This window comes from Macaca thibetana, chromosome 7 (assembly GCF_024542745.1).
Source record: "Macaca thibetana thibetana isolate TM-01 chromosome 7, ASM2454274v1, whole genome shotgun sequence".
Taxonomy (NCBI): Eukaryota; Metazoa; Chordata; class Mammalia; order Primates; family Cercopithecidae; genus Macaca; species Macaca thibetana.
The window spans coordinates 111,707,101-111,726,713 of NC_065584.1; the positions used below are offsets into that span (position 1 = coordinate 111,707,101).

At 46.0% G+C, this 19,613-nt stretch overlaps 1 long non-coding RNA gene across 1 annotated transcript in view; it reads left to right on the plus strand.

Annotated features, from left to right (window-relative positions):
• The first annotated feature begins 5,335 nt into the window (after positions 1-5,335).
• LOC126958096 (uncharacterized) overlaps positions 5,336-19,613 on the plus strand; it is a 68,251-nt gene continuing 53,973 nt past the window's right edge. Inside the window, exon 1 of the long non-coding RNA XR_007727086.1 lies at positions 5,336-5,711. This is a non-coding gene — a long non-coding RNA (uncharacterized LOC126958096). The remainder of the gene's footprint in view (positions 5,712-19,613) is intronic.

The window sequence follows — 19,613 nt, forward strand, 5'->3', positions numbered from 1 at the left end:
TACAGGAGTTCAGATAGACTGGTATTAGAGGAAGGATAGATAAAGAGAAGAGTGGAACAGAACAGAGGATCCAGAAATAGACCCACATGTGGTTTACCACGAAGGTGCTGCCGCTATTCAGATGGAAACAGACGGTCTTTCTAATAAATAGAGCAATTGAATACCTGTATGGAAAAAAAACCCACTTTACCCATATCTTACCCTAAAGGTGAAAATTAGTTTAAGTTGGGCCATAGACCTAAATGTGAAAGCTAAAACAATTCTGGAAGGAGATATGAGAGAATGTTTTCATGATCTTGTTTTTCTGAGGTCTTGCTCTGACACCCAGCTTGGAGTGCAGTAGCACGGTATTAGCTCACTGCAGCTTCAAACTCCTGAACTCAAGACATCTTCCCACCTCAGCCTTCCAAGTAGCAGGGACTACAGGTGCATGCCACCACATTTTTTTATTTTCTGTAGAGATGGGGTCTCACTTTGTTGCTCAGGCTGGCCTCAGCCTCCTGGTTGCTCAGGCTGGCTTCAACTTCCTGGCTTCAAGCAATCCTCCCACATTGGCCTCCCAAAGTGTTGGGATTACAGGTGTTAAGCCACCATTATTGGCCTTCATTTTCTTAATGGACTTAGAACCTTTTTAAAAATTTGTTTTTACAGTTTCTTTTTAAAAAAATCTAAATTGTAATTGACAAGTAACAATTGTATATATTCGTGGAGTATAATGTGAAGTTTGGTGTGGCATGATTAAATCAAGCTAATTAACCTGTCCACCACATCACTTATCATTTTCTGTGGTGAGGCATTTGGAATTTGCTTTTAGCAGTTTTGAAATATACAATACATTAACTATATTCACCAATGCTGTGCAATAGATCTCAAAGAGCTTATTCTTCCTATGTAACTGAAACTTTGTACCCTTTAAACAACCTCTACCTATTCCCCTTCCCCATGCCCCAGCCCCCGCTAACCACCATTTTACTCACCATATCTATGAGTTCAACATTTTCAGATTACACATATATAAGTGAGATCATGCAGCATTTGTCTTCCTGTGCCTGGCTTATTTTGTTGTTTACAGGTTCATTCTTTACTGTGAACTCAGATGTTCGCTGCCCCATTGATCTTGAGAAAAATGAGAGGAAAAATGAAATGTGTGCTATGCTGCAGGAAAGTTAGGAAGGCCTTGGGGTGGATCTTGACAGGTTCATGTTCACCTGCACATGACTTTGCTTCCCTGCCTCCTGATCTCCAACCCACACCTCATTCTCTTCTCCCTAACCCCTCCCCTCTTCTATGTGCCTCAGGGCACAATTGCCTCATGCCTTTCTACAGGAGCTGGCTTTGATTCATCTAATAGGATACATGTGATCCCACAGCCTGATCTTGCCCCAGTGGCTGGCCCTTTACCCAAGTCCATGGCATTCCCTGGATGAAAAACTTGCTTCGGAAATGGGCGTATAGCCTGATTTTGGCCAATGTGATGGAAGGGAGGCTGTGGGCGCCTTCTGGGTAGTGTAGCTCCAGACTTTAAGTGTCTGCAAGTACAGAAGCCATTCTGCCATGGTTCAGAGGGCAGAGGGACAGAAAGAGCCAGTCCACGGGGTCATTGTTGAGTCATTGGATGAAACCCACTTTGAAGACTCTACCAGTCAGGATGGGCAAGAAGATGGGGTGATCCTAAACCATGACCTCAGCAAACTCACAAAAGTTAGTTTCTCACTCATGGCCAGCTATGGGCCTGGGTGGGCTCCAGGGCCGTGCTCCCCGAGGGGCGGCCCGGGGTTCCAAGCTTCCCTGTGCACCTTCAAATCAATGTGTGACTCCATGATGACCTGCCATGGGGAGAAAGGTGGAGACTCACACCCTGATTCTTAATGTTCCCCCAAAGTAACACACATTATGTTTATTGTTGGTCCTGAAATATGCTTAACTCCAAGGGGTCTCACGTCTGGGAAGGAGATTTTGGAACGTGCTAGGAATGCCTATGTAGGAGTGAAGGAGAAACTTCCCTTTGGCCCTCTGAAGCCTTGCTGAAAATCAACTGATGAAAGGCAGATTAACAGAGAAAAAAGACAAGCAAATTTATTAATGTGCACAGGGGATAAGCACAGAGTGATCACCCACTTACTCAGTGCCCTGCGGAAGTTCATTTACCCTTTCCTAGGGGTGGAAGTGATGGGAAATGTAGATGATCTTTGGATGGGCAGGAAATCATTAGGGAGGATGAACGGACCCCAAAGGCAGGAGGCAGATGCTCTGGGAAAGTGGAGTCAGAGCTCACGGGAACAAAGGTTGTCTTATTCTGCAGGTAAAGCCCCCCAGATAATCTCTTGGAGCTGCTCTTAGAAGAATAGATGAAAAGTCCATCTGGGCACGGTGAGGACTCTGAGTCTCTTCTCTTCTCCAGTGCTTGATGGTCCTGGTTCTTTGATGAGATTCCTAAGGAGGGAGTCTTAAGACAATTGCGTTTAAGCTTTCTTAGATAAGGAAATTCCAGAGAAGAGTCCCTCCTGGGCTTCAGGAAGGAATATCAGGGAGAAAAAGAGGTGGGGAAAAGGTCAGAGAGAAACCTTGGTTCTAAGGCTTATTGTGGAGGCCTTTCAATTGTCAAAGCACTCCGCATGCCAAAGCACCATATTTTGGGGAATCATTTCCTGTGCCCCAACACCTATCAATGGATCTTCCTTCCAGACTGTGATTTGGGCCAGCACTCCCCTTTATGGTTGAGGTAGCTAAAATTAGGATTTCTGTGGTTATTTTTAACCAAAAGCATCTGACATTTTAACTGAAGCAATTGTTACCATTTTCATTCAAGGGGTGAGGAGATTATCAATATGCTGGGAGCTCAGCTGGGCATGCATTTCTGGATCCTCACTCAGGGAGAAAAACTCCGACTGTGCGATTGGCAGCAGCTACAAGTCTGCAGGTCACAGTGACAAGTTTCAAATAGAAACCTGGCATCCAAAAATGTACAGCTTTGGCCACGAAAGCATGGGGTTATTCCAAAGTATTCTAAGGCAAGTCTTGCTGGCGCCCACAGGGGCCTATTCTGAGGCATGTTTTAAATAAGAGTCCTGGCAGCAGGCCCCTGAGCTTCAGAAATATAAGCTGGTTCCTCTCATCAGTCACTGACTGTCTCTCCGAATGTTGTCGAATCTGGATGTTCTCAGCAGTTCAATTGTTCTTCAAATTATCCTTTGTGCGAGCCAAGGAACTGAACTTTCTAAATAAAGATTTTAAAGGCATCCTTGCAATGAAGGTAGAATGTCTACTGACTGGGTTAAGCCTCTCTGCTGTCTTCAATGGCATCTGGAACTCAAAAGGCACCTGGAAGCATTGTCCGCCTTCTATACGTGCGTGCCAGTGTTCAGGCCCATGCCAGGGTCCCAGGGTCAGGGTCACCAGGCTCTGCCGTCTCCCGGGATAACCGTTGGCTCCACCCAGGACACTATGGGTGCAGTGTTCCTCAGCAAACGTTCAATGGGCAGCATGCAGAAGCCACTTTTGGAATTCCCCCATATGTCTTTTCTTTCCATCTAGCTTCAGAAATACACGTACACAAGTGGAAACCGTGCTTAAAATGAGCTCAGTTCTGTGACGTGCTCTCTAAAAAGCACAAAATGTAATGAGAATACATTTAGTCCTGGAATTTAGGGCCATAAAAATGACTCTCTCTTCCCTACGAGCTCACCTGCCCCCACACAGGCTGTGCCCCGGCACTCGCCCATGCAGGAGGCGGGTTGGATGCCCTCATCCTCCAGGACACAGACTGGGGATGAGCCTGCAAGCTCCTGCTTCCTCCACGGAGCTGACACAGCACTCAGGAACACAAAGGGCACCCCCCGCAGGGCTTCTGTGGGTGGGCCTTGGGCTCACCAATCACATTCATGCCTGATGCCTTGCTGTTCCTTTCCATCGTTACACGTTGGTAGCCCAGCCAGATCAAACGGGGTCATTTCCATGTTAAAACACAGTCCACCCATCTGTCTTTTGCCTCTGCAGGCTACAGTTCTCGCCCCGGCAGGGAGGGCCAGGGCTCCAGCAGGTGATGTCTCTCTCTGGCCTTCCCGACTCCCCTGACCCTACACTTCAAGGGGCGTCTGTGCAGCCCGTTTCCTAAGCCTCCTCCCCTGATCACAGTAGTCTAGTTCATGTCAGAGTTCCTGAGTTAAATGCCACATGAACTGTTCTCTAGCATACCAAGCTTATTTTGTCACTGAATTTTGGTAAGGACTCCCTCCTAGCCAGGCTCCTGGAGCCCTTTTCTTAACCAGGCCTTGTCCTTGGCCTGCTGAGCCCAGTTTCAATCCCCACCTTTGACATCTCATCAAATCTCTCTTAGTAATTTTTCATCCATTGATCCTGTCTCCTTGCCTGTTGGCTACAAATACCCAAATGTCATTGCTGTCCTTGGAGTTGAGTTCTGTCTCTCTCCCTTATTGCAATAGTTTTGACCTTTAGTGAAATAAGGAAAATGCAAGCCATCAAAACAATGAGGCAGAGAACACAAACTGATAAAAGCACTATCCGGGATCTGGCCATAAGTATGCAGAATGGCAAGCGCAGATATTTTTTAACTACAAAATATTCCTAATTCCCTTTTTAAAAATAAAATAAAATAAAGCCGGGAAAACAAAGATTTTTAATAATTAACGTGCTAATACAGATACAGACACACACACACACACTAATTTCCAAACCAGGAGTGTAACACTGAAGCAGCATTGTTGTCTGGGGTAAATACCCAAGGTTTGATGCCTCATGCCAAGGAAATCAAAGACATGAACACACGTGGAGCAGGATTAAGAGTGGAAGTTTCACAGGCAAAAGAAAGAGAAAGGAGAATAGCGCTCTCTCTTGTGAGAGAGAGAGAGAGAGACAGGGTGCACCTCAATGGGACTTGCAGCATATGGCAGAATGCACCAGATTTTATAGACAGCCCTGAGAGGTGGTGTCTGATCTACAGAGGGCCCAAAGATTGGTTGGACCTGGTGTAACATTGAGAGGTGAAGCCGGCTGGGCTTCTGGGTCTGGTGGGGACTTGGAAAACTTTTCTGTCTAGCTAAAGGATTATAAATGCACCAATCAGCGCTCTGTGTCTAGCTAAAGGTTTGTAAATGCACCAATCAGCACTCTATAAAGTGGACCAATCAGCACTCTGTAAAACGGACCAATCAGCACTCCATAAAATGGACCAATCAGCTCTCTGTAAAATGGACCAATCAGCACTGTGTAAAATGGACCAATCAGCTCTCTGTGAAATGGACCAATCAGCACTCTGTAAAATGGACCAATCAGCTCTCTGTAAAATGGACCAATCTGCAGGATGTGGTGGGGCCAAACAAGGGAATAAAAGCAGGCCACAGGCTCCGAGAGAGGTAATCCGCGGGGGTCCGCTTCCACGTTGTGGGGGCTTTGTTGTTTTGCACTTTGCAATATATCTTGCAGCTGTTGGCTCTTTGGGTCCGCACTACCTTTATGAGGTGTAAAATCGCTGTGAAGGTTTGCAGCTTCACTCCTGAAGCTAACGAAACCAGGAGTCCACCCGGAGGAGCAAACGACTGTGGACGAGCCGCCTGTGTGAGCTGTAACCTTCACCCCGAGGGTCTGCGGGTTCACTCCTGGAGTCAGCCAGACCACGAACCCACCGGAAGGAAGAAACTCCGGACGCATTTGAACATCTGAAGGAACAAGCTGGACTCACCGTCCTTAAGAAGGTAACACTCCCCACAGGTGTTCGCGGCTTCATTCTTGAAGTCAGCAAGATTAAGAACCCACTGGAAGGAACCAGTTCCGGACACGACATTTACAGAGCGTGTGAGGAAGCTGGTGCCCTGCCCTACCCTAATCTGTTATGCAAATGGGGTCTCTGATTGGCCAGCGCCATGTTGCCTGCGCCTTACTGGGCATGTGCTTGACAAGGAGAGGGGAAGACTTTGGAGCTGCCGCACTGAATCTGCCTTCCCCCGTGTAGCCTTTTCCCATTGGCGCAGCTGCCAGCATTCACCCACACAGCTTCCAGCTTGCCTATGTCTGCAACTGGATTTTAGAGGCTGCTGTTGGTTAGAAATTATTTTGGGGTGGCTTTTCATTAAAAGGAAAGCCTTAAGGACTTCCTTACCTCACTATCTGCCTAAATAATTTCTTCTTAACTCCTATATTAACATCAGGGATAGTGACAGCATGACACCCACTTCCACAATCTTTACCTAATGAGAATCCCGGGCTGCTTGTCCAAGCAGGGATTTCCCAAAGTTCTTGACAAGCGCTTGTTGAGCAGAGGTCAGCATGCGCTTCCCCAAGCTGCTGGAGCGAAGTGGGCTGTCAGCTGCACACACCAGGGCCCAGAGTGTGGAAGGAGAAGCACGGCCACGAGTGCCGCGTGGCTCTAGAACAACTGGTATCAAATGTGTGTTTAGATATCACTGACAACGTGATGATAGGCTAAGAACGTGCCCACCAATTTGATTTGGGCGATGAATCACTTTTCAGTGTCTGTTTATTGACACACCTGGGCGGTGCTGGGCACTTACATAGGCGCTGTGGAATCCACAGTGAGCAAGAAAGTCAATGAATCGTTTAGTAAATAACGATATGAAACAATGTTAGGTAGTCGCGTGTTCTCTGCACCGCATGCCACTTTGCACAGAAGACTCTGTTGCTCCATTTGCAAGGTTCTCACTACTAGGCAACCTTTCGATCTCAGACCCAAAGCCTGTTCTTCAGCAGGTCTTCCCTGGCCGCCTTCCTTAATAAAATGCCATGACTGTCACACTTAATAAAATGCCACACTTAATAAAATGCCACAAGGCTCAAGACAGCATTGTGGGAGAGGAGGGAGCAGCCCTGAAGGTGGAGCGCTGGAGGGGATGGCTTCGCACAGCCACGGCCGTCTTCTGTGTGGGAAGGACTGTGGTGGAGAAAAGGACTCTAGACAGAGGCCATCACCACACCCTCTTGAAGAGAGGCAGGAACGACCACGTATGTAGGAAGTGATCCTCTGTGTCTGGAGCACCCAGTGTCTGCAGTGCCGTGGAGAAAAGGTTGTCTGTGTCCCAGAGAGATGTCTCAGCCCAAGAGGGCCGGAATACCAGGGATGACCAGGAGGGGCAAGAAGAGCCATTGACAGGGCCTCAGGGAATGAGAGTGTCTCAGCACAGCCCCGGGTGGACGTCTAACCACCTGTGCCCAGAGACCTCGTGCCATGTGAGGCCTCAGAAGCAGGGAGGAGGACTTGACGTGGAAATGGAGTTTTACAAAAGTAGAGTTGTGAGCTGGATTTGAACTCAAGACACCTGTTTATCTCTTCTCCACTGGATTAAGAGTTCCTGAATGATAAAACTCCACATGTCATATTCTTTGCTGTTTCACCAACACTTATTTCAGAATCTAGTAGGCAGCAGGCAGTCAAAGGATGTTTTTTAATTGAACTGAAACTGGATTCTAAAGTCTTGCCCTTATAGACCATCTAAAAATATTTCAGACCACAGATCCCAGGATTTTTCTTTTCATTCTTGCCATGACCAGTAAATCAACATCCTGGTTGGGACCGCGGTTTTTGCAGAGGCTTTGAAGGTTGTTAATGGAGCCACCAGTTGGCCGAAGGACATGAATTTTCCTTGTCCTTCCATAAGGGGAAGAACTGACCGTTGACTTCTGGGATGAACCATTTGTCTCCACTAGCAGAAGAGACAAGGGTTTCCTTGCCTGACACCAGCAGGTACATCGTGCAACAAAATAGTAGTACAATGTCTGCAGAATCCCAAGCAAGGGACAGCAATATCCAAGGGTCTTTTCTTCCCTTTCAACTGCAGAGCAAACCACAAAAATAATATAATGCCTATTGAAGGACAGGGTTACCAAAAAGTGCTCAGATTCAAAGGATTCAAAGAAGTCTTTGTTATGTATTTTTCCCCTACTTCTTGGCATTTATCACCCAATATTCACATTTTTGTTATACGTCAGCAGTAGTGTAGTGTGTGGGAGCAGCAAGCACAGCACATCAGGGTCCCACATCACACCCCAAATGACAACGAAACGCCATATCAGGTCATCACGCCATGTCCAGAAAAGCCGCAGTGGTTGGGGTGACCAGGGGACAGGCTGCTGGGGGTGAACACAGATTCCCCACTCATGCTGGACCAGGCTCCCTAATGTCACCGATGGACTGGTGAGTGCTAGGTGTTTTGACATCTTGTATCCCACAGCCCCTACTCACACCTTTTCTTCTCCTTCACGGACCCCTGCTCTCCTTCCCATCCTAAATCCTTACCTCTTGAACCATGCCCTTCCGCTGCTTCACTGCTGTTTTGACCTCAAATACCTACAACTCTTTCCTTTTGTGACGTTATTTGACCATTTCTCCACCCTCATTCTTTTCTTCTGCAGTTTTAAACTTTCTTTATTTCATTTTTTATTAGGCTGTATATGCAGAAAGGTCAAAATAGTTAAACAAGTTTCCCTTGCAGCTCTGGCCATCAATTCTCCTCCCTCTATGGCCATTACTACTATCAATGCTGTGGGCTAAATTGGGATCTTCCCAAAAAAGACATGTGGAAGTCCCAACCCCTGGAATCTGAAGGTGACCTTATTTGGAGATAGTGTCATTACAGAGGTAATCAAAATGAGGTCTTAGAGAGGGCCTTAATTTCTTATAAACTAGTTTGGGTTCTTATACAAAGGGAAAATGTGGACATGGAGACACACAGACACACATACAAGGAAGATTATAGGAAGATGGAGAGGATTGCCTTCTACAGGCCAAGAAGCGAGGCCTCAGAAGGAACCCACCCTGCTGACACCTTGATCTTGGACTTCCAGCCTACAGACAATATATTTCTGTTGTTTAAACCACCCAGTTGTGGTACTGTGTTAATGACAGCCCTAGCAAACTAATACAACCAGTTTCTTGTGTACTTGTATCACCAGAGATAGCAATGGATAAACAGGGTTTTACAGTCCTTGTTTGTTTGCTCTACTCACATGGTGGTCTACTGTGCACATGTACTTGGCTGTACTTTTTCTCTTCACCAGATCTCAGTGATAGTGTCCTATCAGTTCATAGAGACCACCTCATTCTTTTAAATACATGCACAGTTGGCCAGACATGGTGGCTCACGCCTGTAATCCCAGCACTTTGCAAAGCCGAGGTGGGCAGATCACCTAAGGTCAGGAGTTTGAGACCAGCCTGGCCAACATGGCAAAACCCCATATCTACGAAAAATACAAGAATTAGCTAGGCGTGGTAGCACGTGTAATCCCAGTTACTCGGGAGGCTGAGGCAGGAGAATCGCTTGAATCCAGGAGGCAGAGGGCTCAGTGAGTCGAAATCGTGCGGTTGCACTCCACCCTGAGTGACAGAAAGATTCCGCCTCAAAAAATAAATACATACATATATACATACTTACATGCACAGTCTTCCATTCTATGGGTGTTCCATATCTGCTTAGACCCCAGTGGATGGAAATTTCGATGGTATTCCTAATTTTTTGCTACTACAGAAATGCTTCAAGGACTAACATTGTACATACATCATTTTACACATGTGCAAATACATCTGCAGGATTAAATCCTCAAAGTGGAATCACCCTATGAAAAGTCACTAAATTTCTCTCCATACAGTTACAGCAATTTACACTTCTGTGAGCACGTAGGTCTCCCACAACACAACATCCTCAACATGGTGCATAATCAAACTCTGAATAACTGCAGATCTAGCAGTGAAAATTGGTATCTTGTAGTTACTTTGGGTAAAAAAGTATTTCCTTTTCTTTTAGCACTCTATTTGTAGGTGTTAATCATTTTTCTATTGGTTTATAGTCCTTATTAATCTTAAGAAATATTTGTCTGTGCTATAAATTGTAAATAATTTCCATAGTTGTCATCAATCTTCGAATATTACCTAAAGTAACTTTTTTCCATGCAGATATACTTGAATTTTCCCTTCTCCTTTTGTTCCTTCCTTCCTTCCTTTGTTCCTTCCTTCTCTCCTTCAATAACTGTATAATACAAAACCCAAATTCATTACCCAACATGGAATTTTACCCAACAGATTGGTGGTTTCCACATTTTTTTTTTTTTTTTTTTAGATAGTCTCACTCTCTTGCCCAGGTTGGAGTTCAGTGGCACAATCTCGGCTCACTGCAACCTTTGCCTCCCAGGTTCAAACAATTCTCCTGCCTCAGCCTCCTGACTAGCTGGGATTACAGGTGTGCACTGCCATGCCCGGCTAAGTTTTGTATTTTTAGTAAAGATGGGATTTCACCATGTTGGTCAGGCTGGTCTCAAACTCCTGACCTCGTGATCTGCTCACCTCGGCCTCCCAAAGTGCTGGAATTACAGCCCTGAGCCATGGCGCTAGGCCGGTTACCAGATTTTTTAAATTTACAAAGCACTAAATTAAAAGGTGGGGGAGGGTCTATTTATTTTGCCAGTAATTACCTAATGTTTTAAAATAATTTATTGTCACAATCATTTGATTAAGAAAAAATGTTTTAACTTCAGAAAAAGTAAGGAGGACATAATCTCAGGTTAATTATAGTTTATTTTCTGAAAGCAGTACAGTCGTCCCTTGGTATCCGTGGGAGACTAGTTCCAGGAACCCCCTGGATCCCAAAATCCGTGGATGCTAAAGTCTCTGGTATAAAATGGTGTTATATTTGCAGATAACCTTCACACATCTTCCCATTTCTAGATTACTTATAATACCAAATACATTGAAAATGCAATGTTGATAGTTGTCATACTGTTTTGTTTACGAAATCGTCACCAAAAACCTCTGCACATGTTCAGTACAGATGCATTAAATGTTTTTTGTTTTTTGCTCTGCAGTTAGTTGAATCCAGGAATGCAGAACCCATGGATATGGAGGGCTAACTCTACATTGTCCTGCTTTATTTGTTTGGATGGAAGTTGTTGAAAACTTCATTGTTCAGGGACTGGCACGTGAGACCATTGCTTTGGAGATTTTTTTTTTTTTTTTTTTTTTCTTTTTGAGGCGGAGTCTCGCTCTGTCGCCCAGGCTGGAGTGCAGTGGCCGGATCTCAGCTCACTGCAAGCTCCGCCTCCCGGGTTCCCGCCATTCTCCTGCCTCAGCCTCCCGCGTAGCTGGGACTACAGGCGCCGCCACCACGCCCGGCTAATTTTTTTGTATTTTTAGTAGAGACGGGGTTTCACTGTGTTAGCCAGGATGGTCTCGATCTCCTGACCTCGTGATCCGCCCGTCTCGGCCTCCCAAAGTGCTGGGATTACAGGCTTGAGCCACCGCGCCCGGCCTTTTTTTTTTTTTTTTTAATAAAAAGATGTAAGCAGCTATTCAGGTCAGGTCACTGTTAAAAGGACCCAGGGAGAGGCAGGTTTCCTTACTCATGCAAATTCTGTCTATTGGAAGTCTGCCCGGATCTCAACACATTACCTATATATGGTAGGCATGTTGCACACACGCCATGCAGGATGCTGTACACATGGGTGCTAGTCCTGTGTACATCTCTCATACACATCTGGGTGGCAAGACGGTGTCCCTCTCTCTCCCCTGTGTCAGAGTCACATTCTCACCTACACACGGAAAACGCAGTACGCAGCCGCTGGACGGAGCCTTTTCTACAGGCCAAGCAGACTTCCAGCGCTTGAGCATCTCCTTCTAAAGCAGCAGGATCAGTGTATGCCAGGCACCATTCTTGGGGTGTGAAGCAGAACCTGCCACTGCTTTTGGAGGCACACGCTTCACGTGGAAGGAGATCTGAAAGGATGTAAGGGAACAGGGTCCAGGGATGACTAGGTGGGAAGGTGCTCTATTCTAAAATCCCTCTGCCTTTGAAATGCTTTTCAAAGCAGGGCAGTGGTTTTGTTTGTTTGTTTGTTTGACCGCACTTACCAGCTCACAGGGAGAGGACACAGGAAGAAAGGGAAGCCCAAATTGCTGATAAGGACCAAGGAGATGATCTGAATGGGGTAACTCCTTGGTAGAGGCTGGACACAGCCAGGACAGTAGGGACATGGCCAGTGCCCTTTTGATTCAGGGGAGGGAGCACGGGCACCAACAGGGGAGTGGTGGACTTCATGGGGCAGCCGGTGATTTCAGAGCCAGGCAGCTGGAGTCAGAGGCTCAGGCGCTGGAAAGAATCTTGGTGTCACCTTCTCTCGCTGCTCATTTTGCTGAGGAGGCTGAGCACAGGCGGGCACAGGAACAGCCAGAAGGACCGACACTGGCCAGTCCTCAGTGGAGTCAGACACAGCCCCAGCCTCTAGCTCAGGTCCCACTTCATACTGCCTCCCTTGGGGACCTGCTCACTGACTGCAGATCCTTCATGATGCTGTTCCTGGCAGAAATGATGTCCTGTGATTACCTTCATGCCCGTGGGTCACACAGCCCTTGCCCAGGTCCCTGAGCCCACACACGTGTGAACAGCCACTGGAGAGAATCCTTGGAAAGATCCTTGTTTTCCAGGAACTTGGAAAGCACTTTCTCAAACTGCTTGTAGTATATCATGGACATGTATCTTGTCCTTACGTTTCCTGATAGGTATTTTATTTTCTTGGCTTTGGCACCTAAATCAGTGGTTCTTAACCCTTTGCTCTAACCTGTTTGAGGAACTTGATAGAATCCAATAGTCAATAGCAGAAAGTCCCACCTAGTGGGGCAAAGTGGTGGAAAGGCCTTACGTGATTTGCAGACCTATCTCCTCCCTCACTGCAATTAAAAAATCAGTATTCTGAACTGTAGTAGAATATGCGTCTTATTCATAAATCACAACTCTGAACAATAATAGGAAATGTGTCTTATTAGTGTGCCCAGGATTTAGCACATAGTACTAGGCACAAAGTAGGTGCTCAGGAAATGTTTGCTGACTCTACTTGAGTGGTAGATGAGCAAAATATTCATGGAGTGAATTGATGGATGAATAGACATGCAATTTTAGACGCAATCCAAGGGCAATCCACTCAGCCGTGTAGTAATCGGGTAGCACCTCTTCACCCCAAAAGCTGAGGGCTGGGGCAGAGATGTCTGGGGGAAACATGACCCTCTCCCCAGATATCAGTATTTCCAGGTTCTGGGTTCTGGGCCGTCTTTTCCTGCCCATGGCAAGTTGCTTGACTTCTCCAAGACCTGGATGACAGCCCAGGCTAAGAGGTGAGAAGCCTAGAGAAGATGAGAGGCTTCATTATGAAAACAAAATCCTGGGCTGTACCTGTGTGTGCAGCCCCACACTTGGGCAGCCCAAAATGTCATCAACCAGGAAGGGCTGCAGCTGATCACATCTTGGGTCAGTGTTTGCAGGGTTCTCTGGAGGCTGAGGTCATGGGTATCTACTGGTCCCTCATCACCACTGTTTCCATGTGTCTCCCTCTTTTGAACCCCAGGCCTCACTGTTTCTGTAGTTTTCCAAATCTGTCTCTTACCTGCTGTATCCGAAATCTACAGGTGAGGGAAGCCCCAGAGGCCATCACCGGTTTTCTCACCTGCATTGAGCCTCTCCATCCAGGGCAGGATTCCAACATCCTGGAATCCCCAGGCCCACCACTGCCTTTCCATCAGGGGCCTCCTGAAGAGGATCTGTCCTGGCAGGGAAATGTCCTCTCTCCTGGGCTGCCCTGGGCCACAGATCTTCCTCATCTCCATACGCCCATTGTTGGAATATTTATTTCTAATCCCACTTAAATGCAAGACACTGGCTTTTGAGAAAGACACTGGTTTTATGAATGCCAAGTTTCATTCCTCACAAGCCTTCTCTTTGCCACCTGGCACATGCCCACACATCGTCTGCGATCTCACACAAACGTCTCTCCCTAGAGAAGTCTTCAATGGCCCATCCAGACTCACCCATGCCCCCTGTGCATGCTACTGGGACAACTGGAGGCTGTGATGAGACATTCCAAATGCAGGCCTGCAGCCCCTCGCACTGTGCATGCCTGACCACGCCATTCATCTCTGTACCCCTGTGTGTGGCCTAGAGCAGGAGGTTCTATGTTAGTGAAGGAGGAACATTTTGTTGCTTTTTACATCCCTGTCAGAATGATGTCCCTCCTCATGAAAAATCAGTATGGGAAAGACGTGGTTTCATACAACACATACCTAAAGGTTAGGCAAGTAAAAACCAGGGAATATCTGCAGCCTTCCCATGCAATTAGGAGGTAGGAGAAGCTCCTTTTTGTTGCACACCTGGGGCTGAGGATGAGCCCTGCGGCCTCCAACAGACAGGATGGAGATGCATAAGGGCTGATCTCGTGGGAGGTGGGCTGGAGCAGCAGGTGACGTCTGTGTCCCAGCCTTTTAGCTACAGACTTTGCAGAAATAAGTGAAAGTCATGCAAATGAAAATATGCTCATAGCTATAGAAATGTTTATAGCTATGATAAGAGGTCTGGCAGGGGCAGTGGGAAAAAATCATGAATATGGAAGGAAGACTGCGTAGCCTCCCCTGCAACCTCATGCCTACCTAGTAGCTTCTGGAAGTGACTTTCATCCTAATGTTTACCCCTCCCCCCACAAAGAACAATGTAATTTGTTGTCATTTCTAGTCTTTCATCCATATTGCAAAAAGAAACTCATGGAAATGGCCTGCTGCATTTTGTTTATACTGACACAAAAAGCCCTAGGCCTTCACGCATGCTTGCTTTAGACATCTTCTTCCCATTGGTTTTCTTCAATATATACAGAAAGCAATTTTGCTTTAGAAAGTATCTGGACCATTGCCTTGCCTATAATCAAAAATACTAGAATGAGACTTTGGTCTAAGATGAATAATCCTATAATAAGTGTATAAAATAATGATGTAAATGCTTTATTTTTAACACTTTTAAAAGAGCTGAGCAAATGCAGGGAGCCAAAAGCTCCCTGTGGATTACTCACGACACAGCAGCCGGAGGGAATACCTGGACCCTCTGAACGCTGTTCCTTCTACCTGCACCCGCTGGGAAAGGATGAACTCTCGCCCACTTCCGAAGGCCGGATTTGGCTGAGTGGACATGAAAGTTGAACGGTATTTTTGAAGATCTATTAGGAAACTATTATTTGAACCCAGACTCACACATAATTGTTTGTATCCAGTTTCTTCATGCAATCCCTTGTTCTAAAAACACTCAGGTGGACAAAGGCGGTGACTGGTCATCCACATCCTCCTTCGGGCTGTTCTTCAGATCTCCTGCGCCCCACACAGAGCTGAAGGTCCTTCATCCCATGCCTTTCTGTACCTGAACCTTCCCAGTTCAAAATTCATGTTAATTTAGATAGAAAAGAGTCTGAGTGAGAAAATACGTGAGATTAAAAGAGAGAATTCCGTAGGAGGAGGGAATTCATGGGTATAATACTTGCAAAGCCAGGGAATGATGATAATAGCAAGATACAGTGTTTACTCTCTGCCAGGCACTTTCTAACACTGTTACTATCCCCTGTCTACAGATGAGCAGACTGAGGCAAAGACAGGCCAAGTTGACTGTTCAAGTGTTTGAGTCAGGAGGGGAAGCCAGGTGGCTGGGTGTCCACATTCAACGGTAAACCATTCCCTGCCTCTCTTGGGTAGCAACCTAAAGACCAACAGCCTTAGGAATGCAATGAATGGGACAGGATTTGAGTCTCACCTAGACAAAGACTGAGAATTTCAGTCCCAGAAGGAATTTTTGAGTCGTTTTCAGGTTTTTATGAGAACCCTTCACCCAGTAAAATAATACAAAATCACCACTGCATGATGACTTGTAGCTCCACCAAGATGGAGCAGCCCCGCTCCTCCAGGACCTCCTCTCAAGACTAAAAACCCCCTGATACAACACAACAAACGCACTTGGGGAGACTGACAGGTGGGAGGAGCAAGGGGCCGCGGCCTAGGAATGTGGGAAACCACATGTGGGGTTGCATCCCAGTATCCCACAGAGCAGCCACAGAGCCTCCCGCCAGACCGCCGCGGGCACAGACTCAGAAGGCCCCAGGCAGGCTGGCATGCTAAGCCTCGGGCCAGGAGAGCTGGGCTAAGGACAGAAAATCTGTTGGCAATGCCAGCCCTACTCCAGCTGGATGTCAGGGAAAAAAAAGTAATAATAAAAAAATAACTACTCCTATCCATGTCGGTGGCCTGGCAGGGTGCTGATTTCCACCTGCCTCTGCCACAGAGCAGGTGGTGGCCTGCTGAGGTGGGGTTGAGCAGGGAGCTCACAGTGCACCCTCTGCCTGGGGACACAGGTGAGACACACAGGTCTCCCTGCCATGGTAGAGTCAGGGGTCCAGGGTGAGCTGAGCCTCTACGCCCATGACGGAAGTCAGCCCTCTGCTTCTCACTCCCTGGGATCAACAGAGCCCAGCAAAGAGCTGAGCTGAACTCCTGAACCTTGTAGGCAATGAGGTGGTGTGAATTAGTGCCCAGCTTCTACCCAGAAGGGGCCAACAACGAAGGAAGGCTGAACCTTTATTCCTGCAGTGCAGGGAGGCGGTGTGAACTCAGCTTGCTCAGTGTTCACACTGGTACTGGCAGGGCTCAGTGAGAAGATGGACACAGTCACCCACCTGGCCCTTGTGCTACCTCCAGGGGGACTGCCGGCTAAAAGATGATGATTGGATAGGATGCAGAGGCTCATAGCATAATATCCACAAAGGCTAGGATGGAGCTGAAAACCCCACAAAAGCCAAGATCCAGGAGACCACAGTTTGAATGAGAAAAGGCGACATCAGTTTTTGGAATGTTCTGACAAGAACTTTAAAGCAGGCATCATAAAAATGCCTCCACACGTGGTCAAAATTCTCTTGAAACAAACTGAAAAAATAGAAAAATGCAGCAAAGAAATAGAAATTATTTTTAAAAGAACCAGATGCAGATTACAGAACTGCAAAATAAAATAACTGAAATGAAAAACAAACTGGAAACACTTAATAATAGAGTGGAGACAGAGAGAATAGAAACAATAAACGAGGACAAATCAGTGGCATTAACCCAATCTGAATAACAGAAAGAAAATAGACTAAAAAAAAAATTAACAGAGGTTCAGGGAACTGTAAGACAATAAAAAGAGCTAAGATTAGGGCCGGGCCTGGTGGCTCACGCCTGTAATCCCAGCACATTGGGAGGCCGAGGCAGGCGGATCACCTGAGGTCAGGAGTTCAAGACCAGCCTGATCAACATGGTGAAACCCTGTCTCTACAAAAATACAAAAAAATTAGCTGGGCACGGTGGCGCACGCCTGTAATCCCAGCTACTTGGGAGACTGGGGCAGGATGATGGCTTGAACCCTGGAGGCGGAGGTTGCAGTGAGCCGCACGCTACTGCACTCCAGCCTAGGCAACAAGAGCGTGACTCTATCTCAATAAAAAAAAAGAAAGAAATAAAAAGAGCTAAGATTCAAATCACTAAAGTTAAAGAAAAAGAGGGAAGAGAGGGTGCAACTGGAAAGCATCAGAAGAAGTCATGTCTGAAAATTTCTCGCATTTGGTAAAAAATATAAAGGTGCTGCATGAGTTTCCTGTGCTGCCATAATAAATCACCGCAAACCTCTTGTTTTAAAAGAGCAGAAATGTGTTCTCTCACAGTTCTGGAAGCCTGAAGTCAGAAATAAAAAAATCACTGGTCCAAAATCAAGGTGTCCGCAGGCTCTGAGAGCTCCAGGGAAGACTCCATGACTGGCCTCTTCCAGCTGCGGGCTGTTGGCGCTCCAGTTTGTGGCTGCATCACTCCAGTCTCTGCCTCCGTGGTTACCCTGCCTTCTCTTTTCTGTGTTTTCTCTGTGTGGCAATTTTTTCTTCTTTTCTTTACAAAGATCCCTGTGGTAGTATTTAGGGCCCACCTGAGATAATCTAAGATTGCCCCTTTATCTCAAGATTCTTAACTATTGCATCTGGAAGACTCCCCACCCCCACCCTTTTTTGGCGACAGGGTCTTACTCTGTCACCAGGCTGGAGTGAGTGGTGCTCGATGCAGCCTTGATCTCCCAGGCTCAAACGATCCTCCCGCCTCAGCCCCCCATACACCTGGGACTACAGGTTCACACTACCATGCCTGGCTAATTTTTAAAGTTTTTTTATTTTGTAGAAATGGAGTCTCACTGTGTTGTCCAGGCTGTTCTCAAATTCCTGGGCTCAAACAATCCTCCCACCTCAGCTTCCCAGTGCTGGGATTACAGGCATGAGCCACCATGTCTACCCCAAAGACCCTTTTTTTTTCATATAAGGTAATGTCCACAGGTTCCATGGGTATCTTTTTTTGAGGAGAGGACTGCATTTGTCAGTCCACCATGCCTACAGATTCAAGAAGCTTGAATCCCAAATAAAATAAACCCAAAGTCCATACCAAGACACAACATCATTAAACTTGTGAAAACTAAAGATAAAAATCTTCAAAGGAGCCAGACAGAAATGACACATTACTTAGAGGCAGTAAACAATTTGAATTATAATTTATTTCTTGCCCGAAATAATCAAGACCAAATGGAAAAATTTAATGTGTAAAATGGAAAAATTTAATATGTAAAAGTCGAAACCATAAAACAGCAGCCCTGCCCTTGTCAGGGGTAGGTTCTGGGTGATATCCAAGCCTCACCTATTTACCTACCCCTACAAACTCTCACCAAGACTGTTTTATGACTCCTAAGTCCTAGCCAAGGATTTTCACAAAGGTATGCAAAAATGTAAAATTGTAACCGTCTCATGTTTTTCAAGATCTGGTATTCAAAATTACCTTCATTCGTCGTTTTAGATCAACTATCTCATATTCACAATCTGATCAAATGACTTAAGCAGTGAATATGGAATTGATAGGAGCAACACATTGGGCAGTGAGCCTAGTGCTTCTCAAACTTTAACATGGAATCACCTGAAGCTCTTCTAATTCAGTTCGTCAGGGGGTGTGGGAGGAGCTGAGGGTCGACACTGCTAACAAGCTTCCAGCTGATGTTTGTGTTGTGGGATCTGGGACCGCACATTGAATAGTAAAGATCCGAGCACAAGGTCACTTCTGTACATTTGTGATCAGTATATGCAGGTATTAACGCCAGTAAGAGGACAAGATCTTTGGAATTAGGAAAATCTCATCTTAAATACATTTTGCCCTTTCCAGATGACGGACCTTAAAAAAGGTATCTACCTCTCTGAGTCTGAGTTTCAACGTACACCCAATGCAGGTATTTTAGTAACTGACTCATGATACTACCTGATTTCAGTGCTTACTGTAAAATGACCATAAGAATAAACATATTGATCCATGGAACAGAATAAGTCCAAAAATACCAGCACATATATCTTCCACTGATATTTTAACTTTTGAAATAAATATTCACAGGAAGTTGCAAAGGCAGCACCCAGGTCTCACGGATCCTTAACCCAGTTTCTCCTCTACAGTCACATCTTACATGATTACAGTGCAATATCAAAACCAGGAATTTAACATTGATACAATGTGAGTGCATAGCTCTATGTCATTTTAGCACATATCTAGATTTGTGTAGCCACCACAACACTCAAAATACAGAATTATTCCATGACCACAAAGATTCCTTTGTGCTAGCCCTCAGTACCAATCTGTTTCCTGTCTCTGCAATTTTATAATTTCAAGAATGGTATATAAACAGTATTGTATAGTGTGTGACCTTTTGATATTGGCTGTTTTTCACTTAGCATAATGCCCTTGGGATACATCCCAGTCATTG